The sequence below is a fragment of the Trichosurus vulpecula genome, chromosome 7 (assembly GCF_011100635.1).
Source record: "Trichosurus vulpecula isolate mTriVul1 chromosome 7, mTriVul1.pri, whole genome shotgun sequence".
Lineage (NCBI taxonomy): Eukaryota > Metazoa > Chordata > Mammalia > Diprotodontia > Phalangeridae > Trichosurus > Trichosurus vulpecula.
Window position 1 is genome coordinate 146,030,776 of NC_050579.1, and position 27,713 is coordinate 146,058,488.

General features: G+C 37.9%; 1 protein-coding gene across 1 annotated transcript in view; it reads left to right on the forward strand.

Annotated features, from left to right (window-relative positions):
• The window catches only part of CEP85L (centrosomal protein 85 like), a 187,010-nt gene that overhangs the window by 56,863 nt on the left and 102,434 nt on the right, over nucleotides 1-27,713 (forward strand). The window lies entirely within an intron of this gene.

The window sequence follows — 27,713 nt, forward strand, 5'->3', positions numbered from 1 at the left end:
GGAAGAGTTGTGTAAAATGATGCAGAGTGGAGTAGAACCAGGAGAACAATCTATGCTGCAACAGCAGTATTGTAAAGATAATCAAACCCTTAGTAACTCTGATCAACTTGATGACCTATTGAAGTTCCAGAGGATTCATGATCAAACATGTCATCCACCTCCAGGAAGAAAACTAGTGGACTCATAGTGCAGATTTTTTTTCGTTTTGCTTTTTTAGGGGAAGAACATGGCTAAAGCAGAAATTTGTTTTGCACGTCTATTACATATTTGTAATGAGTTTTGTTTTTCTTTTCTTCGCAGTGGGTAGTTGTATTGCCAATGCGATACCCACAGCGATACCCAAATTCCAGATTTGTATCGCAAAATATCACAGACTTGCTTCCTTAAAGGTGAAATCAAGGTATTTATTCAGATACTAGAAAGCCAAATCCACCATAGTAACAAAGAAGTTTGTACACATTACCAATGAAGGGAGCACTGCCTTCCCCAAGCCTTCCCTGTCGGGCCTCCTCTTAAGCAAAATCACTCCCTCTCTCACTCAAGCTAGCTACTCTGACTCTCCTAGCTCTCTCTCCCAGCTCTGCCTCACTCTCAGCTCTGCTTCTCTCTTCCTATTCCACTCATTCCTGCTTAGGCAAGCTCTTCCCACCACAGGCCCCGTGTGACTCAGGCTCAAAGCACAAAGGCCTATTAATGGGTGAGAAAGATCTTCCCATTCCATTAACATTACAGTAGTGGGCTGGTAGAGGGGAGAGAGAAAATTTGAAATTGTAAAAAAGAAGAATGAAAACAATTTTTTTTGCTTTTAAAAAATGTTTTTCCTTGTATTCTGAACCTGCCTCTCTGAAACTTAAACTTACTGCTTCAGAACAATTCTTTTCCAGATTCTTGAAGAATGCTGTCGTGGCCCTAGTTTCCCCTCATTTCTCGCTTTTCCTCTCTTTTCTCTCTTTCCTGGATCTTTAATTCTTGGAAAGCCTTTGCTTTTTACATTGAACTTTTTGTAACAGACAATCGCACATTAGCTCCTTTTGGAATGGTTGACTCTAAAGCAAGTGTTTTGTTTTGGGGAAACATTCTAGTTGATGATAGAAGTATTTGGTGTAGATGATTTAATAATTGATGGAGTGATATGAATCTTTTATGGCTGTGACACAGAAAACCTGATCAAAGGCCTCTATTATTTAGTTTCCTGATTATCTTAAATATGTATTATGCCAGTTAACTTTTAGGACATTATTTGTTTAAAAAAGTTAGAAACACAACCTGTCATTTTCATATGATCCTATATAACCTAAAATGTAACTTGTTCAAGCCACAAACTAATGCTGACGTTAACAAAAAGAAGTCATGCAAATATTCTTAAAGATCTTTTATATTTAGTTAATTATAAATTTTCTTGTGCTTGATTTCAGACAAGTGCTGTTCCTTATAGTTGGAAGAGCTTTTTAGATATTGTGTTTTTATACCATTTTAGTCAAAATTAGAATACTTTGATGTGATTGAATTAAGTGCCCCCTGCCTCCCTAGTCTCTGCTCTGTTTTCTTTTCTATTAAGGAATATGTTTGGATGTAAGATTAATAGCTCTGGAAGTGATGACCATTTTCCCATATAATTTTAGTGAAGAGAGGAAGGCAGACTGGAGAGAATATATTCCCTTCCCAGAAGCAAAGGAGGATGCTCCAAATTGAAATCTGTTCCAAATCCAATTTGAGTGTGGGGTGGGCGACTGTGATTTTTTTGGCTCAGGATTTGGAAACTTGATTATGGTAGTAAGTGCAGCTAACTTGCTTGAGTTCTCCGATTACAGTAGTGCCCTTTTCATATATTCATATACATGCACTCATTTAGCAGGAACTTATCACCAGTCTGTACCCTCAGTGATGCTATAAACTCTATGCCTTTTAAAAAAACCAAAACCACTACTCCCAGCTAGTTTCAGGTTTCCCTCCAGCTTGGATGTAGTCTAAATGTCATTGCCATGGGTCCCATTGGGGATTTGCTGCTACTATTAGATAACCCAAGAAAACACATTAGGAATTGAATTTTGCCAAGTGATTTTTCTGTGTTTCATGGCAAAACAACAGCAACAACAAACCCCAATAGAAACACAACAGCACAACAACAGCAACGCTTTTAATTTTAAAATCTTTCATGCCGAATGAGACAGATTTTTTTTTGGTCAGTTCTCTCAAGTTATTTTCTAATTTCTTAGAAGTTCATAGCCATTAAAGGTATTAAATTGTTAATTTTAAGGTTTTTCATTTTCATTTGGTGTGAATTGATGGAAATTTGATCCATAGTTGAAAAATAAAAATTTATCATTGTATTCTTTTGTAGCCCATTTACTTCACTTCAAAACGTGCCATTTCACATTGTATTTCATAATGTCTGTATAGTAAATGAAAAGTTAGCTATTTTGAAATGTCTAGTGATCAGTCCTTGCAATTTGAGATTTTGCCCTTGCATATTTATGGATTCATATTGGAGAGGATGGTAGAGTGTGTGGTCTATGCTAGCTTTTTGGGCTAAGCCACAGAATAACATTAAGTTTCTGATTGTTGGGCACCATTGTTAAGAGTAAGGGGGCTTCACAGAAATACTTGATTTAGCCAGACAGCCCTGAAACTAATAATCCTTTTCATTTGTTGTATTTAAGGGAAGACTGTGTCTTATATAGAGACTCTTGTGAGCAACAAGGGAAGGGTGGGTACTGAGGCTCATTCAGCTCTCATATTAGGGCTTTGAATACCAACTCTAAAGGCAGGGAGAGGGAAGGGCAGATGTATATAGAGTCTTGGGCTTGATAGTCTTCAAGCCATGGCAAGATAAAGGAGTCCCTGATGGTCTTGTGAGAATCTGCTTTCTGGGTCTGGTATATGTTTATACTAAACCTTCACTGGTACTCTTGGGCCTGTCCTTCTCTCCATGCATCAGAGTAGCTCAGGTGTTTTATAGGGATGGTTGGAGTTATAGGATGTTTTGTTCATGCTTATCTACTTGGCTTCCTACCTAAGGGCACATGCTTGGTAGGAGGCTGTTAGGAGGCTAGGAAACTGGACTTTCTAAGCCTAAAAGCTTTTAAGCATATAGAAGATCCAAATGTGTATAGACGTATATTCACGCACGGGTTGGGGGGTGTGTTCTGACAAAAGGGAAGGGCAGAGAGAAAGATTACTAGGCAGGAGGAGGTGGCATGACTAAGGCATAGGCAGTTTCTTGGACTAAGAAAGACTAGGCCAGGAGAGCAAAGTTTTTGTAAGACTATAACACTAGTGAAACTCAATCTCATTTATTTTGGGGTGCTCTGCATGTGGCACTTTATATATAGCCCTGCACTCTGTGACTGCTTAAACCTCTATTTGTTATTCAGTTAGAAGCAGCTAGGTGGGTAGTCTAGTGGATAGGTTACCTGGACCTATAGTCAGGAAGAACCGAATTCAAAAGTGACCTCAGATTCTTAAAAGCTGCATGACTCTGGGCAAGTTACTTAACCACTATCTGGCTCAGTTTCCCCATCTGTAAAATAGGGATAATATTATCACCTGCTGTTACACAGGTAATACCCATATGCCATGTGTCAGGCAGGAGACACAGGAGCTTTTGGGCTCTGGCCTCTTGCAGGTTCACTCTTGATCCAAACAGCCAGAAGGACGGAGATGGAGACATAATTTGAGGTTATCTGCTTACTTATTCTTCTCAAAGGGGCTGCTGATAATGGGAGCACCAACTCCTACAGCATCCCCTAATTACTCTTCTCACAGGGACTGGTGAGAGTGTACAGAGTAGGAACACAACTTCTACATACCCCCTAAGTCTCAATGGGGGCCAATTGAGACAAGCACACACATTCACAAATTCCCCCCAAGCCTTGATTGGGATCAAGGATGAGGGCAGTGTCATTGCAATTTCCTGAAGGATTCTGCTTGTGCCCAAGAAGACTCTCAGGAGAAAGACTGCCTCCTTTCTTTGGATTGAGGGGAAGCTGAGAGACCCACCTTCCTTATGTGGAACTTGTAACCTAGTGTGACCTGGGGTGGAGCATGCTGTGCTAAGGGAAGCCCCTGTCTTGCGATGAGGATGGGTACAGTTTCAATGACCCCAGAAACCACAGCCTAGGTACGAGGGTAGCCGTTTACTGAGGATACAACCCTGCAGGAATGGGGAGTACTTCAGATATGCCCAGGAACTTCTGATATATGAGCAGTATTTTGAATAGTATCTGAAGTGAGGAGGTGGTACCTACTCACTCCCTAAAGACCTTGGTCCCTGAAGAATGTACAAGGGGTGTGTGCTATGTTACATACTGAATGCTATGTTCTGTTTTAGATCTTGTGACCGTACTTCTTGGGGGAAAGGACAATTTATTTTCTTGTCTGTTTTAGGTTATGTGGCCACTCTGGTGGTATGCTGTAATGCCCAACACAATGCTTATGTTATTGTAGCATAATGTTGTTATGTTTATATATTTGATGCCCAACACATTGTCTATGTTGCTGTATTCTGTATGGTTGTTGTTATGGATTGTGGATGCTATGTTTTAGTTTTCTGCCTTAAGGACCCTGTTAAGATTGTAAGGGCAAGAATCCTATACGGGTGGAGTGTATATAAGGTGGATTTTGTTCTTTTTTTAGATAATAGTTACCAGGTTTATAGATACTAGTTCCCAGGATCTATGGCCATAAACAATCCCAGGCTCATGACTTGTAAGCATCTCTACCATGCTTGTGTATCATATTATAATCTTAAGATAATGTGAACATGTGAGTTATGCCGGTAAACGACCATTGCCTGTGTGCTATGCTGAATCACTGTGATGTTGCTAAAGTTAATGTAAACTTGTGAAGTTATTCCTTGGCAAAATGCCTTTGTGTGCTTCTCTATAAATCAAGTGAGCATTGGTCAGTAAGTGGGGAATGGGAATGCACAGGGGGAATGTAAAGCTGTGCCTGCCTTAATCAGCCCCATCAAGGCTTAAGGGGGAATGCGCAAGCTGAAATGCTGTGCTTGTCTCAGATGTCCTCCATTGAGACTTAGGAGATATGTAGGAGTTGTACTCCTACTTTGTATGCTTTTGCCAGCCCCTGTGAGAAGAGTAATCAGTGGATGCTGAAGGAATTGGTGCTCCCATTATCAGCAACCCCTTTGAGAAGAATAAAGCAAATAACCCCTTATTTCTCTGATGCTGTCCTTGTGGCTGCCTAGATCAACTGGCTCAAGCCCAAAAGCTCCTTCAGTCTCCTGCCTGACACGTGGTGTAATCAGGGTCTCCTGTATGACACCTATCTTACAGGATTGTTGTGAGGATCAAATGAGGCAGTATTTGTAAAGAGCTTATCACAGTTCCTGGCATATTTTGTTGTTTTTATTCAGTTATGTCTGACTCTGTAACCCCACTCTTATCTACTGCTCCACCTAGCCTGGCACTTGTTAGGTACTTTTTCTTAGTATTGCACAATGTCAGTGTTTTTGCTTCTTCATCTCTGATATGTTTTATGTTTCAAATATATGTTTTAAAGTTTCCTTTCAACTATAACAAGAATTTCTCCTTATCATATTCTAGAGGTAGTATGGTTTAAAGGAAATAGTACAGTACTGGCATTGGAATTCTGTAAGAGACCCGAGTTTACATATTTAAGTCTATATCAATAACCTCCTCATAATAATTATACTGCCTTATACCACTCTCAGTGGCTCCTTTGCTCATAGAGAAAGAAGACTGAAATATCAAGAAGACGGAATGTCCATCACACTATTCCTCTGTGCTATTGGGTGGAATGAACAGAATAGAATTGGGAGAGGATGAATAATTGCAACCATCAGTAATCCCCAATGACTGAAGAGTCCAGAGTCAGGAGTTTTGATTCTTATGGGGTTCATTAGCTTGCTTCTTCTCTCTTACCTTGTCTTGGAAGCCCATACTCTTTGTGAATACTAACTACAGTTCAACTTAATTCAGCTTCCTCTTTTCAGAGCTTAGCTTTTCTGTTTATACTAACTTCTTTGCTTTTGTTGACATCAGACTCATTTTTATGAAACAGTGACGTGGAGGTCCACTGCATCTATACTAATACACCCACAGACCCCCCCGCCCCCCACACACTCTGCCTCTGTCTCATGGCCACATATGGCCCTCTAGGTCCTCAAGTGCAGTCCTTTGAATACAAACTTCACAGAACAAATCCTCTTAATAAAAAGATTTGTTTTGTAAAACTTGGACTTAGTCAGAAGGTCATACCTGAGGACCACAGGTTCCCCACCCCTGGTGTATACTGTAACAAATATTTTCACATATAAATATTCATTTATAAAAGTACATATATAAGACGTTTGAGAGTTTTAGTCTCTTGTTCTAATCAATTGTGCTAAACCATCACAGTTTAACTGAGATAATGAGATAAACCAGCTAACTGTTTGGCAAAAAATCCAGGCTACATATTCAAAGAGTTCTCTTAGAATTTAATCTTATCTATACTACTTTGTATGTAATAGACAAATGATTGAGATAAATGAATGTGTCATTACATTGATCAGGAGCTGGTAAGCTAAGCTAAGGACTATATGGGAGGAATGATATTGGGGAAAGGCTCAAAGAAAGGATAGAACTGCCACTCCAGGTGGATCAGATGAAACTCAACTGATAACAAAAAGGTAGAGCTGAATACATATATTTTCATGTACATATTTGCATGTATATAATATGTAATTATAGATATCTTCCTATATAGGCATAGTATAATTACACAGTTACATTATGCATACACCTATATATATTCAGTTCTGCCTTTGTTCTAGATTGTCATCATAGATATATACATATATATTTATATTGTGTGTATGTATAAAAATTCATTGCTGTTATGATAGTCATCTGGCTTAGGGAGAGGTAAAGTGACTTCCAGAAGGTCATACAGCTGTTATATATTCCTTACTCTAGGACTGTCCCTTTACCCATGATACCAAAGGGGATTATAAATGTTTTCAGCTCAAGTTTCCAACTCTGCCTCCCCCCCCCCCCCGCCCCCCGCCGGCCAACTTTGCTTACGTATGGTGAGGTCAACTAGTGTCCTGAAATTAGATTGTTTAATTTCTCAACAAAACTCTGCTGATATGTAGGCCACGGTGTTTTCATAAGACGGAGCTGGATATTAGTTGCAACTTACAATACTGGTGAGGCAGATTCACCGTCTGACATCTCATTTGTTCAAGGTAATGGGTAAAGGGAAGAGCATGGTAAATTAACTACTCAGGTGACACAAAAACACATTTTAATTAAACTGGAACAATCCTTCTCCCTTCAACATACATTTTATCACCACAACCAAAGGGACTAATTACTTTTCTCTCTCTCTCTATGTTAAGGAATGGTTAAAAGCCAAAAGAAGCAGGAAGGAGAAGCCTAGGGCCTGTACACTAACATACTTAATAATTAAATCAAATGAGCATCCCTTAAGTAGACTGGAAAAGCTAGGGTGGTTCCTGGCTTGAGAGACTCCTGAATGCCATGCATAAGAGTTGCACCCTGCCTTGTTGGGACTCTGAATGGGACAGTTGAAAGAGGGCTGCGTTTGAAGTCAGAGGACTTGGGTTCCAATTTTAGGATATGCCACCAGGTGACTTTGGGCAAGCCATCTTACTCTTTCTGGGCTTACTTTCCTCTTCTGTAAAATGAGGCCCTTTTCAGAGTTAGCTATGATCCTGTGAAACATATAACTTCCTTTCTTGATTTTTAGAGTATGAGATTTCCCTATTTCTACCTATGTTTCTGATCCCAGTTCTACCTGCCTCTTCCAATTCCTTGCTCTGTCAGTTTCCCTTTTTACTTCATAGTCTGTTCTCCCTGTACTGGCTTCTTCACCTCTAAATACAAGTACAAATAGGATGATAATGATATTAATAACAGCATTTGTATAGTGATTTTAAAGTTTGATTAAAAAAAAGCTTTATATCTCATTTGAGCCTCACAAAAACCCTGTGAGGTAGGTACTATAGGTATTATTATCCCCATTTTACAGATGGAGAAACTGAGGCTCAGAGTGGTTAAATGACTTGCCCATGGTCATGGAGCTAATAAGTGTCAGAGGTGGGATTTGAACCCAGGTCTACCTGACTCCAAGTCCAGCACTCTTGTCACTATGTTACCATTGCTTCAGGTAAGTGTCCCTTTTTCTTTTAAAGATAAAAGCAAACTTCCCTCTCTCCTGATCCTCTTGTAAGCTACTACTTTCCACAATTTCTTGTTTTCACATGACTTATTAGAAAAGTATTCCATACTCAATTTAACAAATATTTGTTAAGTATCTACTGTTGTACCAGGCACTGTTTTTTCCTTTAGCCTAGGAGGAAATGGAAGCCATTCTATTTCAATGCTTGTATCAGTTTCTTTTTCTAAGAATTCTTATATTCCTTTCTTTCCCAAGAGTGAGTTTTAATGTGTCTCTGGAATTAAGTTCTTGCTGAAGGAGGAAGAGGATATTAAGGGAGAAGGCAATATAATCTCAATTGAATTTTTAGGTGGTTGGTTCCTCAGACTGGAGTTTTACACTCTTGTGTCTTCTCAGCTTGTGGTCTATATGAGAAATGACTGTATAAAATTCTTAAATATGAGACAAATTGTGACTTCAGAAGTTGTTTTTCTTAGATCTTGCATCATAGCAACAATGATGGGCTTAAATTGAACAGGGTATCTTAAGATAAGATTTAGAGCTGTAAAGAAACTTAATTAATTAGATCACATTTTGTAGATGAGGTGACTTGCACAATGTTATATTGGAAGTATGTTGATTAGAACCCAGGTCCCTTTATTCCAAATGCAGTTATTTCAATTACAGGCCTGCATCATTGTGATAAAAATACAAGAAACAATGCATTTGTAAGAAGTCTATAGGGAAAAATTATGAGAAACAGTGGAAGACAATTCAAGTTGGCCATAGTCATTATGTTATTTTGGCAAGAGAGATTGGTGTCTAACTTGAAGAAATAGTTTTTTTGAAAGTCTATATGGAAGATGTTTTGTAAAGTATGGAGCATATTACTTTCAAAGGATACCTGATGTAGGTGGGTGTGGGCTGCTTGAAAAAATTTTTGAGTTAATTTTCAGATTTGATTTAGTTACTATCTTCATAGAATCATGTCATTTTAAAACTTTTTTCTAGAATTATCATTTGTAGTGAACTTTTATTTTAGTTTAATCAAGGTTTCTCTGGAACCTAATTGCAGGTCATCTCTTAGTTTTTCCATCTGTTAAATATTAACAGCTTCAGCAGATATCCCACTGCAACAAAGCCACAATACTTGTAGAGATGATGCTGGTATTGTTTTAATAAACAGCCCAGAGTTAGAGTTGTACTCTGGCATTTTAGTCCATAACTTTCCCAAATGAGCTTCTGCCCATTATGTTTCTCTGCTAACAATATATTCCAGCTCCTTTACCACTACAGAAATAAACTCCATGCTGGATTGTGAATTGGTGTTGACTATAGTAGTACTGTCTTTCTAATGTTAATGGGAAATGTTAAGCCAGAAACATCATTGAAGACAGTTTTAAGAAATGGTATACAGTTAGATTTAAGTGGCAGTGAGACTAGGATTATGGGTAAGGGCTTTAGCTAGGGCAGTGTGTTTGAAAGATACATTTGATTTATTATTTATGTTCTTAGTTTATTATTAAAGAGTTTTCCAAGCTCTTGTAAATAATAAAAACCTTTGTTTTGGAAATAATGTAGAATCTTGAACACTTGGTAAAGCTAATCTAGCCGCTAGTTCCATCCTCTTTAAGGTTATCTTACTTTTGCTTTATATTTCTCTTGTCTGTTCCAATTTATGTATGTTGTCTCTCCCACATTAGAATATAAGTTTTATGAGGCCAGGGACTGTTTTTCTTCTACAGTGACTAGCGCACAGGAAGCACCCCATAAATATTTGATAATTGATTACATTCGTACATATCTTAATATGGCTACATATGTATAAATAAAATATATGTACATCGTTTATAAATAAACATGCATGCATATAAGTGTATGTATATTGGCAGTGTAATTTAAGTAAAATTTATATTTGCCTGTGGCCAGTTGAATTTCATTGTCAGGATAATAGGGTTTCCTGTGTAGACTGAATGTCAGGTTGATCTCTTTGAAATTCTCATTGATTCCATTGAGAAGGCTCTTCGGTGTCATGGGGCTTGATGTAAGGAACATAATGTTGTCTGCAAGTAACAGCAATGGAATGACTGTCCCTAGGGACTTACTATTCCATTTAAACTTCATACAAGCACAGGTTTGGTGAGCATATATCCTGTTTCATGCCTCACTTGATTGTAATAACCAGAAGGTCATGAATAGGTTTCTTACTGTGATTGCATTTTTCAAGGAATTTTTTGTGCTCTTAAATGAGTGGAGGACTACCTGTTGTATGTAGGAGCCTTGAAGGCTACCTTTCTCTCTACCAAATTAAATGTTTCTCTTCATAAATAGACACAGGGGAGTCTTGCATGCTTTATACTTTTCATTTGATTTTGTGACTCAGTTGACATGGTTTGTTGTAGAATATTGCTTGTGAAAGAAAGCCATGTTTTCAGTAAGGATATCTAACCTTCATAGAGATGAGAAATTGGCTTTGGATCATTAGTTTTTTGAAATTTTCTTGATTGTGTCTTTTTGGTAACATGTAGTTGGATGTGTCACATTTCCAACTGACCTATGTATAAGAAGTGACCTAAGCAATAAAATGGAAAATAAAAAGATTGGTTGGGTTTTAGAGGAAAATCAGCATTCAGTGCTTCACTGGCACCAGCCTGTGAATTCTGAAAAGATCCAGAGGAACAGTGGGGTGCAGTAGAGAGTGAGCTGCATTTGGAGTCAGAGAATCTAGCTTTGAATTGCCACTTATTACCTTTGTGACTTTGGGCCAGTAATTTTACCTCTGTGTCCTTCAGATCCTTGTTTTGCTCAATGAAGAGATCGGGCTAGAAGGCTTCTAAGATTTCTTCCTGCTTTAAATCTATGATCCTGTGATAAAAAAACAACATATGGTAGAGTAGGAAGAACAAAGCTAATTCAAACAATACACATATATTATTTGGGGTATGGCTGTAGTACACTTTCACTCAAGTCTTGTTATAATGCCTGTCTGTGCATGGAGGTGTTCCTGGGGTTTTGAAGACTGCGGCAACAATGGGTATGGTAAGTGGTTTACAGTATTTATAAGTGAATTCTGGTGGTTATCTCTTCCTCACCCCTATAAACTTTAGTGGTTTCCATACACACCACATGACTTCCATACAGACACACACAGACACACACACACACACACACTCTTCCTGTCTTTCCAGGCTTTTTATACTTTGCTTCCCATCTACCTTTTCTACACTTCTGACAACATGTTGGCCTACTTGCAGTTTCTCAACAGACATTCTGGACCTTGTACACTGACTATATCTCATTCCTGAAATGTTATGACCCCTCACCTCCTCCTTTTAGTTTCTATTAAGATCATGTTCTACCTTCTGTAGGAAGCCTTTTCTCATGTTCATTCCTCCCCTCAACTACCCTGGTCTTCCACTGTGAGATGATTCTTCTTCCTACTCTGTTTATAGCTCCTGTGAACCAGAGTTTTTTTTTTTTTTTAAACATGTCTCCTGTATTACAATATAAGCTCCTTAAGGGTTAGGACTTTTTACCTGTCTTTATTCACTGTTTATCAGCACAGTTAGTGCCTGGCACATCCTAAGTGCTAATAAAGGCTTGTTGGTTGAGTGCCCTCCCTCCTTCCCCAACAAATAACACCTAATAATTGCCCAGAAACCTTACCTTTTTTTTTTTTTTTAAATTGAGTTGCCTTTTCAACTTGGAAAAGCTCTTAAAAGTAACTTCTCTCATAAACATATTCTATGAGAGATAGCCATACTATAGTAGAAAGAACATTGGATTTAGAGTCAGAAGACCAGGGTTTTCTTTGCTGTTTGTTAGCTGTGGATAAAACCTGTTTACATACAAAAGATCCCTACTTTCTTGTTATTGTTTTAAGCATGAAATGAAATCATGTAATGCATAGCTATTTTTAAACTATATGCATGCCAACCCCGTTTTGGTAATGGAAAGAGAGATGAATATACAACTTTTGGATGTTTATGTTTGTAGAACTTCTGAATTAATTCAGTATTTTAATTAAATGCCTAGTGTGTACAAAATATTTTGATAGGTATGGAGTGAGAGAAAAAGATCCAAGTAAAGGTTATGTCTTTAGTGTGTATGATTTCTTAAATAGTATAATGATAAAGGTAGGAAGAGGTATGGTGGGTTATCATTAAATATTCGAGGGCCTATCTTGTGGAAAAAGGATTATATTATGCTCATCCCCAGAGGTCACAAGTAGGATCATTGGGTGGGATTTCTAGTATTTGGAGCTATCCAAAAGTAGAATGGACTGCCTTGGGGGAGGTAGCATTTTCTCACTCACTTAAGGGAAGACTGGGTGACCACTTTTCAGGTATTGTAGAAGGGGTAGTAAGATTAGATATGTCTGAAGTCCCTTCCAGTTATTGGGCTTGGCTTTCAAAGATAGATATGGAAAGGGAGAGGGAACTGGCATCTGCAAAGCTCTGACCAAAGGCTTAGAGACAGAGAATTTGACACTTATGTGATAGTCAGTAGGGAACTATTGAAGAGTTACGATCAGACGAGTGGTTTGACAAGATCTATTTAAGGAAGATAATCTGACACTACTAAGAAAAATGGTTTGTAAGTGAGAGAGCATAAAGGTTGGGAAGATATACCAACCTATTTGATCTGTTAGAGTGGGAAGCAGGGACTGTGCTAGTGGGCAGTGGAAATGAAGGAGGGATAGATAAAAGAAAATGCAGAAATAGAATCAGTATGACTTGAAAATTGATTTGACTAAGACATATAAGATAGAGAGGTGGAGGGAGTGGTCAATAATAACACCTGGATTTCAAACTCGGGGAAGCTGGGTACATATTGGTGGCACTGCCAGAAAGAAGGGAAAAAGAGAAGTAGTTTTTGGGGAAAGGACCATATAATTCAATTTGGAGCCATTGAGGAGGGGAACGTGTGTGTGTGTGTGTGTGTGTGTGTGTGTGTGTGTGTGTCTCTACACATATAGTTGTGTATATAGATAGATAGGCATGTAGTATATGGATAAAAATTTAGAAGTCATTTTATGTAGTTATGATAGTTGGAGCTTTGTGAATGAATGATACTGTGATTGGGGAAAGTATGGATAGAGAGGAGGACTGAGCATGAAACCTTGGGGAATATTTATTTATAGAATTAGGAAATAGGATTAGGAAGAAGTACATAAAGAAATTAGGAGAGTGGTTGATGTATCTTAAGTCAAGGTAGGAGCGTAGAAGGGAAAGGGAGTTCAGTCAACAGTCAGCTGAAGAAGGGTAAGGGGTGAAAAAAAGACCATTTGGCATGGTGTTTAGGTAAAGACTGATGATCACTTTTGAGAATAGTTTTAGTAGAGTGATGAGAGCAGAAGCCTGATTGCTTGAAGCTGAGAATAAAGATAGTAGGGGTGAAGTTGCATTAAAACTCATCAAACACACTTTTTATATAACAAAATTTAACTTCCATGAAGTCCTAACCAAAGATAATATTAAATATTGAGGTCGTACTTAGTTCTCAAAGGCCATGCCAATTGAGAGGAAATTATGGAAAGTTGTTCCAAGTAGGGGACTTTTGAGTATGGGCACAGCAGTGGGCTCTTGTTTCTTATTTCTGATGTACTGCTTAGCTAAATTTGAAAGGTGCACCACCAGGTTGGTTTGAAGCTTTAGGACCTTCAATGCTCAAAAGCCCATCTACTAAATTATAAAAGAATATTGTCGGGGCGGGGGTAATAACCTGTTTCACAAGATTTCAGCTCCTTTTGAAGTATCAGAGAAGTGTTAAATAAACTGTGTTCCTCTTAACTGTCAACCAAAAATCACAACTTCATGAAATATAACTAAGCCAGCTTCCCTCTTCTCACACTTTTTTAGAGCAGTGATATTTTTCTTAAGTGTCTTGAAAATATTTTCCTTAAAATTTTTGTTGTTTTTCAGTACACTCTTACTTGCAACCCTCAAGGTAATACACCAAGTATTCTTTAGTTGTTTCAGTTATGTCAGATTCTTCATGACTCCATTTAGGGTTTTCTTGATAAGGAAAGGATGCTTTGGAGTGGTTTGCCATTTCCTTCCTCCTACTTGTTTTACATATGAGGAACTAAGGCAAACAGGATGACCTGCCAGTTACACAGCCAGTAAATGTCTGAGGCAGGATTTGAACTTAGGAAGAGATGAATGTTCCTGGCTCTAGGCCAGGCACTCTATTCACTCTGCCCCCTAGTTGCCCTAATACCAAGTATAGTTAAGGTTAAATAAGTTGCTTTAAAACCAATATATAGGTTTGTGCCTTCATTTTAATGGACTCTCCCTAGCTCCACCCAATTTCTAATTGTGACTTTCTGGCTTTTTCTGTGAAATTAAGTTTGCCCTGAATTTGCAATACATGTGATTTTTAGATTTATAACATTTCCAAGCTTATTAGATCATTGAAATATAAAAGCTCTTAAGTTAATATAAAATTTAAATCCTATGGTGTAGGTCATAAAGTTGAGTGTCTCAGAATGATGTCTTAATCTAAATAGTTTTTATTGAAAGCAAAATCTCTTAACCTGGGGTCCATGAATTAGTTTTTAAAAACTATATTTTGCTAAGCATTTAAATACAGTTAATTTCTTTTGTAATCTCATGTGTTTTATGTATGTAAAAACATTATTTTGAGAAGGGGGTCACCCTGATATCAAAATGGTCCTTGACACAAAAAAAGGTTAAGAACCTCTTTTAAAGGATTAACTCCCCACCCCCCACATAGCAGATTTTTGTGGATGGAGCTGATGCATAAAGAAGAAACTTGGGTTTAATAAATAGCAGGCATGGCAAGCAAATAGTTCTCAGCTGCAGCCTTCTCCACTCTTTCATGTGGCATATCGAGGCTTAAAGATAGATGAGGTGTGATTGGTGTGGAAAAGAATTTCATCACCTCCATCTAAAGGAGGAGACCGAGGGACTTATTGAGTGGTGTGGCCAGAAGGAAAAGAAGTCTTGACAGTTTCTTTAGAGGGCTCTTTTGTGTGCCAGCCCTGAGTAGGTATGAGGCTGACTAACAAGAGTTGAAAATATATTGAGTTGATCCAGGCCCAGAAGCAGATGACAACTCCACCTGCAGATGGCTACAGCCCAGTAGAGAAGCAGTCTTAGTGATACATGATGTCTGTAGCAGATGGCAGTAGGCTCAAAGAGCCAGCTCTGTAGGAAGGGTGGGACTCAAGTAAGGGATTGCTCCCTAGAGGAAGACTGGAGACAAAAGTATCTATAAGAGCTGTTTCAGTTGTGATTCCAGCCAAGGAGCATGAGTTGCTACCCTGTCCATCCCCTGTGAGCAGTCTTGGAATCTCTGGAAGATGATAACCTTTTTGTATCTGGTTGTGGAGTGGGGCTATCCGCATTAAAAGCTTTGATAGTTCATTTATATATAGGTCTTTATTTTTTGATAGAAAATATACTGGATCTAGGAGTTTGAGTTGTGTTTGCATCATAATGATTACCCAGAACTCTCCACAATGAACCTGAAGGTAAAAGGGAGTTTTGGAGTAGCGTGGGCCCCATCCTACATTTTTACTGGGATCGTTATTGAAACAGAACTAACACTGGACATAAGGAAATTTGAGTTCCAGTTCTAACTTCAGAAACTGTATGGCAGGAAGTCACTTTGCCTTTTTGAGTCTCAATTATCAGCACTTAACACCCTCTGGAAAATTCCCATATGTTCTTTGGGACATTGATGAATCTAATAGTAGTCATTTGGAATTCACCTAAAGCAGAGCTATGGTTGTTTTAGGAATAAAGGAGGCATTTTCTCTCTATCTCTAGCCAATTCTGCATATCACTACAAGAGTGAGCTTATAACCTAATACATTTAGTTTTGTAATCCTGTTCAGAAGTCTTTAGTTGTTCTAGCTTTTCAGCTTTATTTACAGTAAACTTTTCTGTGAACTGTGCTTCAATCAGACTGGACTATGCCACTCCACAAATGTACCTTGGCACTTTTTTGGCTCTCAGCCTTTTATTCAGACTGGTCCTTAAGCTTGGAATGGCCCTTTCTCATCCCTCCACATTCTCTTCCCCTACCCCTAATCTTCTCTATTTAATTCCTCAATGTCCTTCAAAGTCAAGTTCATTTGGCATTTTCTCTGATTTTATGTTTATTTTTCAATATTTTATACAGCAATAATTGTATTTTTTTTCTTAGTCATCTGTTAGATTGTAGTAATTATATCTTTGCCCTATTTGGGTTAAGATCAAGTATATATTTTTAATGGTGGAGACTATTGGTGTTAATGAAATTTGTATTTCCCTCAGCACCCAGCACAGTGGTCTGTCTGTACACAGTAGTCTACATAAATATTAATAAATATTTGGCTTTTCAGTTCTGTTGAATTATTGTAGGTTGAGGAGGGATACAAAATTAATGGAAAGCAATTTTTTTTTATTCCCTTCTATTCTTCTGTTTTCCTGTAATTCCCAAACCAGCATTTATACTTCCCCCCCCCCCCTTTGGGTGTTGCAGTAATTCCATTTCTTTAAAAAAGATGGTTAGTTTTATGCTTCAGAAAAAATTATGGGTTCTGTCTTTGTGACAGGATAGATATGAAATCGATAAGTTCTTTCCAGAATCCTAAAAACTAAACAGTAAAGATGGATGTTAAAGTGTGCTAATACGAGGTCAGTGTTATTTTAAATTATTCCATGAGAATTGGTGTGGTGAAATAGAGAAAGTGCTGGGCCTGGAGTCAGGAAGGTCTGGGTCCAGTTTCAGCTGTGACACTTGATAATGGAGAAGTTCTTTTACATCTGAATCCGTTTTCTCATTTGGAAAATGGGGCTAATAGTACTTTTCAGGATTATTGTGGGACTGAAATTAAATAATGATGCAAAATGCTTTGCAAACTTTAGATCATTATGTAAAGGTTATTTGTAATTTAGACTTGCTTTATTTAAAGATTAAAACTTGGAAAATATGACAGTAATATGAAATTGAAGCTGATAACTTTCATTAGGGAGACTATAAGGTGATAACTTTCATTAGGGAGACTAAAATTGTATTTGTGTAAAGTCTTCCAAATGTAGTCAAAAGAGCCTTAAAATGGAGAGGGAAGGGAAGAGGGAGAAAATTTCTGAAATTTATCACAATAGATACTACAGAAAATGGACATAAAAATAAGTAAAAAAAAAAGCTTCAGTGATATCTTGAAATTCAGAGACAAAATTAATGAAAGAAATGAACAACAAAACTCATGGCCTGACATGTGAGGCAGTATGATGAAATGATTGGATTGTTGGGCACAAAATGGGGAAGACTTGGTTTCAAATCCAGCCTTTTCCATTAAGTAGATATGAGATCCTGAGTAAGTCACTTAATCTCTGTATGTCTTAATGTATAAATTGAGGGATTCGGTGGCCTCAAAGATCATGTCCACATCTAAATCTATGATTATATGTAAGTACTCAAATGCAATCAATCAATAAAAATATATTGTTGCTTATGTATCAGGAATTGTGGTAACTCTTGGGATACAAAAAGAGGCAAAAAATAGTCATTGACCCCAGGGGAGAGACAACATGCAGACAAATATATACAAGGCAAGATATATACAGGATAAATAGGAAATAATTAATAGGTGGAAGGCACTAGAATTAAGAGAGGTTGAGGAAGTTTTTTTGTGGAAGGTGGAATTTTAGTTGGGACTTAAAGGAAGCCAGGGAGGTTAGTAGTCTGAATAGAGGAGGGAAAGAGCTCTTGGCATTAGGTATAGCCAGAGAAAATCCCTGGAGTAAAAGACGGATTGCTTATTTGTGGAACACAAGGAGGCCAGTGTCACTTTATCAAAGAGTACCTACAGGGAAGTAAGGTGTAAGAAGACTAGAAAGGTAGAAGGGGCTAGGTTATGGAGGGTTTTGAATGTCAGACAGCATTTTGTATATGCTCATGGAGGCAGTAGGAGTACCATTTAGTAGCAATTTATTGAGTAGGAGGGTAATGTGATTTGGACCTGCACTTTAGGAAAACCACTTAAGTGGAGGATGGATTGGAGTGAGGGAAGATTTAAGGCAGGCTATTGTGGTAATCAAGGTGTGAGGTGATGGGGACCTGTACTAGAGTAGTGGCAGTGCCAAAGGAGAGAAGGGAAGGTATTCAAGAGACATTGCAAAGATGACATCAATAAGCTTTGGCAGTAGATTGGATATGGGGGATGAGAGATAGTGAGGAATCCAGGATGACTCTTAGGTTGTGAGCCTGAGAGACTGGGAGGACGTTGTGATGCCCTCTAAGGTATAATAGGAGGTGGGGAAGGTTTACAAGGAAATATAACAAGTTTGTTTTTCACACTGAGTTTAAGATGTCTTTTGGACATCCAGTTTGAGATGTTTAAAAGGCAGTTGGAAATGTGAATTGGAGGCAGGATAAGTAGATTTGAGGACCGATCAACACAGAGATGGTAATTAAATCCATGGGAGCTGATAGGTCACCAAGTGATGCAGTAGTATATACAAGCATTATTGAAGAAGAAGAAGAAAAGAGGCCCAGCACAGAACCCAGGACTGTAGGTGTTCAGTTAGAGGGTGTGATCTGGAACAGGATCAAAGCATAGGTAACATACAAGGTGAGTTAGAAATCTTAACTCCAAGGCACATTTGACCTCATTAAGACTGGGAATATGATCCTTGCTTAGAATACAGTATGATTTGAGAGAGGGTGTAGAGAAAGTATGGGGATGGGAGTAGCATTGTATGCCCTTGTTAGTAGGCTGTGGAGCTAAAAAGTGGTAGCTTTAAAAAAAAAGCGGTAGCTTCAGTGGAAATGTGCTACGCTTATCCCTTCTACATTGTGGGGGGTGGAATGGGCGCCCCTGCCTTTTTGGCCCTCCTTAAATACCAGAGAAGAAGTCTGAATTTTTTATTTCTTTTATGAGGTCTTTACAGTACCTTATTGTGAAATTTGGGTTAAGTATTTGGTCATAGGATCTGTGTTGTCTGCTGGACTTTGTATGTCTTCTGTTTCTGCAAAACTTCCCCAAAATTACCATTTAATTTCTTATGCCAACCCCAACACATTGAAACGATGTGAAAGTGTTAGAAACATACTTACGTTGTCTAGGAATAAACAATACTTGTTGGGAAGCCAGGAATGTTTTAATTATATTTTACATTTATTCCCCCTGAATAAATGGGTACATCCCCTGAACAGAGTACAGGAGAAAGTACAAAGGGCTCAAGTGGATGTCAGTCCTTTTACTGACCCTCACCTCAAATCTCTCACCAGGCTCTCCATTAGCCAGATGCAAACCTCTGACTTCCTACGTCATGCCCTCCTCAAATGGCTCGTTTAAGCATGCCTCTAACCTTTCACCTGACTGTCCAGAGGCCTGGTTTCTGCTAAAGCTGGTGGGGGGGGGGGGGGAGAAAGAGGGACTTTCAACTCTGTGGAAACAAAGCTCCTCCCCCATTTCTTAAAATTTCCCCCTCTTCTTTTATTCAAATTTTTGTTTCCACATTTCCTTACTCTTTCTCATCTGAATTTTTCCCCTTAACCATCACCCCTTTAAGTAAACATGGGAAAGGTTTACTTAAAAGTTGATAGACGCATTGACAAGTCAAAGGGGGCAGTCCCCTTTGTAAATACAGCCACAGAGATCCAAAAGAAAACAATAGTGCAGTTGTCCCTTTAAGATTCAAAAGTCTCTTCCCATACAGCTGTCTGGTGGGGAACATCAGTGAAGTCCTCTGGTCCTTGGTATTTGTTCCAGCCATCTGCATCTGCATCTCAGCATTTTCTTCTTGTAGGAACCAGCTTTATTTCCATTCTCCTGCAAAAGTGACTTTAGCACAATTGTAAGTTACAATTTCTAGTCCTTATACCCTGATTTTCTTTACCACTTCAAAGTTGGAACCTTAACCAATTATCATGTTTAAGAAATTCACATCAGAACCCAGTTTCTTATACTTTACATTGACCCATTATTAATTTCCTCACCAGGAGGATGAGATTTCACTAAGGAATTAACAACAGGCTCCTCCAGTACATACATAAATACATCAAATAATCAATTTTTAACAAAGTACATATAACATCATAAACTTTTAGTCATGCCATGTTTCTTTGATGGCATTTATAAAATAAACCACAAGCCATTCTTCTTTTAACATTATTAATTGTAACAAAGCTTTAGACAAGCGTGATATTAACCAGATAACAAAATAATATTCTCACAAGCCCTTGACCTAATTGTCTCCATACCATTACCAAGAAAAAACCTAACTTATACCAGGCCCTATAAAAGACCCTTATAAACTACCCTAACTTATACAGGACCACACACAGGAACACTAGTCCCAGTCCTATAGTAATCTAATATGTTCCATAATCAATTATTTTAATAGATTTGTTACTGTACTTACAAAACCTTCCTATTATAGAAATTTGCCACCAAGAGATTAGGGACTTATATAGTAAGGGGATGACATTTCCCCAGCTTCCTGTCAACTCCAGGCAGAAGTTATGTCAAACTGCAAACTGCATTGAGCCAGGTTTAAAGTCTGCCAGGCTTCAGTTAAGGCATCAGGTCAAGAGGGTCCCACCTCAGCACATGTGGAACAGTTACCCTCGCAACTTTACCGTGAAATCATACCTGCAGTTCACAGCCCTCGCCCCCCCTCCTGCCCACACACATACACACACACACATAGAGGGCTGCTGGCATTTTGGATCAGCCTTCCTTGATATTCACACCTGGAGTTAGACTCGGAAAAGCAGTCAGTTAAGAGTCCCACTAAGTCTGAGTAGCAAATTCCAATAATCAGTTTAAAATATGACTATAATCTCATGTTGCTTAAGCAACATCCTTAAAGTGAGCCTTAAGTAGCTTCCATGCATTTTCTCCCTTATTCATAAAATCTTCCCATTAAGATCATAAGTTATTGCTCTAACACATTTGTGTCAGTTTCCCAGGCTTTTGTATTCTCCTCTAACTATGCCTGATCTGAAAGAATGTGATAGTCTTCAAGAATTGAACCATATAAATATGATAGGTTCAAGCCTTAACTTTATCTTTACTTTTTAGACCATGGAATGAATTCAAATCCAAACAACCACATTTAACTTTTCCCATCAGTGCAAAAGTATTCTACAATTTATCTCTCTTAAAGAGACTTACACATTGAAATTCTTTTCCCCAAATTGGAAATGTTTAATTCCAGTAATTAATTACACCATTTGTATTACTACCCAGTTGCTCTCACATCACATTAAAACACTTAAGCACCTTATTCCACATAGATACAAAGTAACTTTAAATCCCAGCCTTAATCTATGGGATTATGATTTAACCTTACATTTATATCTTTATTTCACAAACTTCTTTTTCCCTTTATCCAATTATTTCCATTAATATTTAGAAAGAATGTTATCGGGGGCAGTTAGGTGGCGCAATGAGTAGAGCACTGGCCCTGGAGTCAGGAGGACCTGAGTTCAAATGCGGCCTGAGACACTTGACACATGTACTAGCTGTGTGACCTTGGGCAAGTCCCTTATCCCCAGTTGCTCTGCCAAAAAAAAACAACAACCCAAAAAAACAAAACAAAAACCAAAACAAACAAACAAAAAGAATGTTATCCTTCATGTGACTATACAAGAGTACCAATTTACCCAATCATTTGATTAAAAACAGCAAGATTTCACATATTTGCATTAATCAAATTTTCCATTTCTCCTCATAAAACCTTCTAGGTCTGTAGGTACCATAACTTGAAAATAGTAACAGATTCTGGCAGATATCTTTCCTTTCATCACTAACTACTTTTTTTTGATTACAGAGACATGCCATAAAAAAAAGGCAGCATCATATCATCTCCCCCAGAGGGTCAGTTCTTTTGCATCAGATGGCAAGTTTCACTAAAAAAAAACCAAAATAAACTACCAAGACCCACATCTCAAAATGTAATCTAATCCTAAAAATCCATCACTTTCTGCTGACTTTAAAAAGCCAGGTTTGGAGGTCTGATGGCTTCTGACCCCTGCTGTTTTCTTTCTCAGTAAAACTTAAATCCCAGTAACTGCTGCTCCTCCCCCTTCCTTCCCTTCTGCCAGGTGGGAATAGATAGCTTATCTAGACAAAAAAAGGGGGGGAAGTGGGGAAAGAGACTGGCTTTTCAAAGCAGTCACCACTTTTTTTAAACTTTTAACTCCTTTAGAATTTCCTGTCTCTGCCTCAACTTCTATCCCTGGTCCCATCCAGGGACTCATAAAATTCAAGACTTCACCCAGGGTTGATAAGAATTTAAGTCTAAAATCCTAGTTTTAGTTAACAGCCTCAATTCTTGATTAAGTACAATTCTTAATCTAACAACATCTAGATTATAAGAAAAATTGCTTTTTCATAAATTCCCAAAGTATTATACCAACTCAATTCTTTGTTATTACAGAATTTCTAGATATCACAAAGTTTCCAAATTTTCTGTTCACAAAACAAAATTCAGACCTCACAAGGGTGTCTCTCAAATCTTACAGCCTAAGAGAACTCTACAAATACAATTTAGAAATAAGATGACTTCAATTACATTTTCAGATTATCACATATAGAAATTATTGATCCCATTACTTCTGGTGTTTTTATATTAATACATTAATATACATAAACACATATATAACATATTAATAAATTAAATATTAGCTAAGCCAAAATAAAATGCCTAAGGAATTTGAGGGAGGTGTGGTTACTTCCCTTCCAAGCAAAAAAAAAGCTTTGGACTCTTCAAGTCCTCTAGTCCTCTAAAGAAAGATGAGGAGGGAGTGCCTCTAACTTAAGAGCTCCCGCACCCCTTTTATCTTCATACACACCAATTCTTTATACCAAGCTAAAATATTTTTGGTTTCCCCTCCATCCTTCTGCCTCACATAGCATGAGAGGAAGATCCCTTTCAGTTGCTAAAGACAATTGAGAAAGGTGAGTTGAAGAGGAACACAGGATTGTCAATAGCACAGATCTTATCCCTAGGTAAATTCCATTTGGGCCTGGCAGCCCCTTTGAGAGCAAAGGAGTCTTCCTTTTAGGTATGCTGATTTTCAAGGGGCTGGCTTAATTTACTTTCCCTAGCTACTAATATAATTTTATATAATCTCTGTGGAAACAAAGTTCAAGTATACCTTACACAGGCAAAGCTTATTTTATAATTATACAAATCAATATCTTTACTATGGTCAATACGCAGATTCAATAAGACCTTTCATTATTAACTAATCAGCCTTATTTTCCAATCAGGTTACTGGCTTCTTTCAGCCCCAGCTCCTGATTGACCCACCCACAGTCTTCCAATGTGGAGGGTGGGGGAGGGGGTGGCTAAGACCAAAACCATGTGGACTTAGCTGTAGTTTCACAGCCACTCCTTATTTCCAGTGTCTATCTCTTTCTTTCACTATCTTTACTGAAACAGTATTCTCACTCCAATTTTCAGTCTCTTTCCTAATCTTGACCCAAACTAACTCATACATTTCAAGTAAATAAAAAAAAATTATACTCACCCAGCCTTTCTTTTCCAGCTGAAAACTTAAGTTTAATGACTGACAATTTGCATACTAAAGGAGCCCATTTCAGTCTCCCAACCGTTTTCTTCCTTCACAGCCTTCTAGGGACTTTTCTTTTGCTAATTAATACCTTTTTAACCTCTCAGTTCCTAGAGTTAAGAATTTCTACAGGAACATAGAACAGAAAACTTTTCTTAAATACACAGACATTAGACAAGACATTGCACATGGACAATTTAGAATTCAAATTCAGTCATAACTTCTAAGAGCTCTCTTCCTTTATGTTTTCTTGTCCTCCCTCAACCCTGAAAACTCAGCAGAGCCAGTCCTCACAAGGACTCCCTGTTTCTTGTTGGGGATTTCTAGAGAGCTTGCTCTAGGGTGCAGAGCAGAATTTCCCTTATCTTGGAGATTGGGAAGGAAGCTCATCAGCCTCCCTTCGTCCCTGAAGATCAAGGTCCGGCCAAACTGCTGGTTGAGGTGCCGAGGCTTAGAGTTTTTAAAGAAATAAAACTGAAAACTTGCCTATTTTAAGACTTCAGGTGTAGGACCTTTCTTGCTTCCCTTTTTCCCTTTCCTCACCCATCTCAAGCCTGTACTATCCTGTGTGAAGCAAATTTTTTTTTTTTTAATGGTCAGGAACACTAATGTAAAGGTTAAAAAGATAGGGGTTCTCTATGTCGTGTAATTTCTTGTGATCAGTTCTCAGTTTGTTAAATTGTACTAATATTTGCCCAACTTAAAGATACTGTAATGAGTATGTGATGCAAAACACTTTTCTCTTAGGAGAAAAGAAGCTTTATAACTAAAAATACATTTTGTAGTAGTAAGTTTAGGTGATATTTGGTTTGTGTTATTGTTCAGAAGTTCATCTTTTGTATAAACCTATTTCCTTAATTGTGAAGTTTTCTTTTTAGTCCTTGCAGAAAATATATAAGATTGTTTAATTCTTCTCTTTAAAGCTTTGAAATTTGGAAACCCTGGAGGTGATACTCTTGTGGCAAATATGGGTCTTGTCTAGTTAACACTCACACAGTACTGAAATCTGATTATTTTTTTGGTAAGAAAAATAATTTTGTGATTGGCAGGATAAATTTCCTTAAAAAAAAGTTTATTATTACCTAAATATTTTTCATCTATTTAAAAAAATGGGGGTGAGAGTATGGGTACTCTCTAAGTATAGGGGTGAGAGTAGCCCCTGTTAGGGGACTATGGAGCTAGAAAGTAATTAGCATCACAATAATGTACTATGTACCACCTGGACATAAAACAAAAAAGGAGCAGAATTTCCCTGTATTCCTTGATGTTCCCTTTTTTTTTTTTAGTTTTTTATTGTATTGTACCAAAACACAAGTACAAAATAGAGAAAAGAAACAAGAACATCATAAACTTAAATATTGAAACTTAAATATAAAGTAAGAAATAAAAAAAAGCATGTCATGTACATAGCAGAACATATGAGAGGATTCAAAATATATAACAATAAATTTTCATTTCAAGAAAGCCTATATATAAATAATATACCTTGTGTTGAGAATTGTCCATCTTTGCTTCCTTTGGCTTCCTTTCTTTTGTTCTCTGCTGTGTACTTTTTACCTTTGTTCTTTTTTTCCCTCCCCCCACCCCCCAGAAGGCTACAATATAATTTAGATATTAATGATATATACATAGACATACAGATACATACATACTTATACATATATACATGTGTATATATACATATACTTTCCCAAACATAATCTACTCCTGATCTTTGCTTTAATGTTTGTACATATCTTTTGTTTCCTGTCCTTCCTGCCTCTTCTACTTTACCTCTACTCACTACATTGCCTTACTATTACTTGTCTACACCCCTCCTCCACCAACCACTCTGCCCTCCTGTTACTTGCCTTCCCCCCTCCAAGGATCCCTCCCCTATCCTCCCATTCCCATTAATCTAAACACCCTTTACCTATTCCTTCATCTTCTCCTCTAAAAATCCCTCCCTTGCCCTCTCCCCCCTCACTAAACCCCTGCCATTGTATTTCTTCTAAATTTAGAAGACTTTTGTACTCTTCTAAATATATATATGTATTGTTCCCTCTTAAAGCCATTCCTGATGAAAGTAGGTTACTAGAACTACCAGCCCTCCTCCCCCATCTAAATCCTCTGTATCCTTTCTTCTTCTTGCACCTCTTTTGTATAAAATAGTTACTGTTTTTAGTTGTTTCTAAATGGTTTTACTTTTTAAATTCATATCATAGTCAGGTTTATCTTCCTCTTTCTTATGAGCTTGACAATTATTAATAAGAATGTTAGACATACATTTTACATTTTATGTTACGTAAAAGGTAAGCAGTCTGTTTTATGAATCCCTTGTAGTCAGTCTTTGGTGTGTACCTTATGTTTCTCTTGGTTCTTGTATGTCGAATCTTCTATTAAGTTGAGGATTTTTTTTTAAAAAAGTCTTAAAGTCTGAGGGTTTGTCAAATGTTCACTTTTTTTCATTCAAGGTAATACTGAAATTTGAAGGGTATGATATTTCTGGCCGGAGCTCCAGGTCTTTTGCTGTTCCATATATTGTTTTCCAAGACCTGTGGTCCTTTAATGTCTCTGCTGCTAGGTCTTGTATAATTCTAATTGTGGCACCATCATATTTAAATTGTTTTAATCTTGATGCTTTCAATATTTTATCCTTGAGCTGGAGTTCCGGAATTTGACTATGATATTCCTATGAGGAAAACTCATAGGATCTGTTTCAAGTGGCTTGCCATGGATTTTTTCTATTTCTACTTCCCTGCCTTTGTTCTAATGCTTCAGGACAACTTTCTTTAATTATTTCTTGTATTATTGTATCAAGATTCTTGTTTTGATCATGACTTTCCTTGATTTCTTACAATTTCACTGGCTTCACTTTGCCCAATTCATATTTTCAAGGTGTCATTTTCCTCCTTGAGATTCTCGATGTCCTTTTCTAGTTGGTTGATTTTGCTTTCATAACCTTCTTCTTTTTCTTGGATTATTATTATTGTTTTTATTTTTTCCTCCATCTCTGTCATTTGATTTTTTTAAAGTCTTTTTTTAAGATCTTCTAAATTCTTTTTGGGAAGTCACCATTTGATGTTGCTCTTTGGGGGTTTCTTTATTTCAATATCCTTCTCTCTATTCCCATAATAGGTTTCTATGGTTGGATTCCTTCTCCGTTGCCTGTGCTTTTTTTTTTTTTTCTCTCAGTAATACCTCTAGCCCTGGGGTATGGGAACTGGTGCCTCTTACCCCAGATCTTTAGTTCTCTCCTCTAGCCTGGAACCAAAGCCAAAACTCCAACCTTCTGTTAGTGCCCACAGCCAGAGTCTTTCTACTTCCCTGCTTCTGCACTTAGCGGGCCTGTACTGGTTCCTTCTCACCCCCACCACTCCTTGCAACACAGCTGAGTTTGGCGTTCTTTATCAGCAGAGGTTCCCGCAGCCTTCCTGGGCTCAAACGCACAACTCCCCTCACTATCCCGGGGTGAAAAGTTCCAGTGGCTGAGACCGAGTCGGCCTCTCTGACCAACTAACCCCTAACCCCGGGGCTTGCCGTTTGTTGTTTAAGCAGCTTCCCCGCTTGTTGTTAAAACCGAACCTAGCCTGGAGGTGTTTACTCCTCGAGGTGACCAAAGCTAGTCCTGGCGTTTTTCTTCAGATCTTCTCTAGCTATCTGAGGAAAACCCCAGTTGTGCCCCTATTTTTCTTTGCCTCCACCCACACTTTGCCCTAAGGTGCTATTTTAACTCTTTTGTGGGGGAAAATCTTGAGAGCTTGGAATTTTCTGACCTACTCTGCCATCTTCCCAGAATCCTCTCAATGTTCCCATTGTTTTGTAGTTCAAGGTGCCCACACCTATATATCTGACTTAAAAAAAAAATCTGACAGGAAGATAAGAATCGGCAAAGTAGCTAAGGCAAGAAACATTTATTTTTATTTGTTTTGGCATGTCTGTACCATTAGTGTTGATATAAACTTTTGAGGTGCCCTAGGTATGTGGTATTAGATCATCAGTTGTATAACCGTGGAACAAAATTCTTCAAGGATCTAAGATATTGT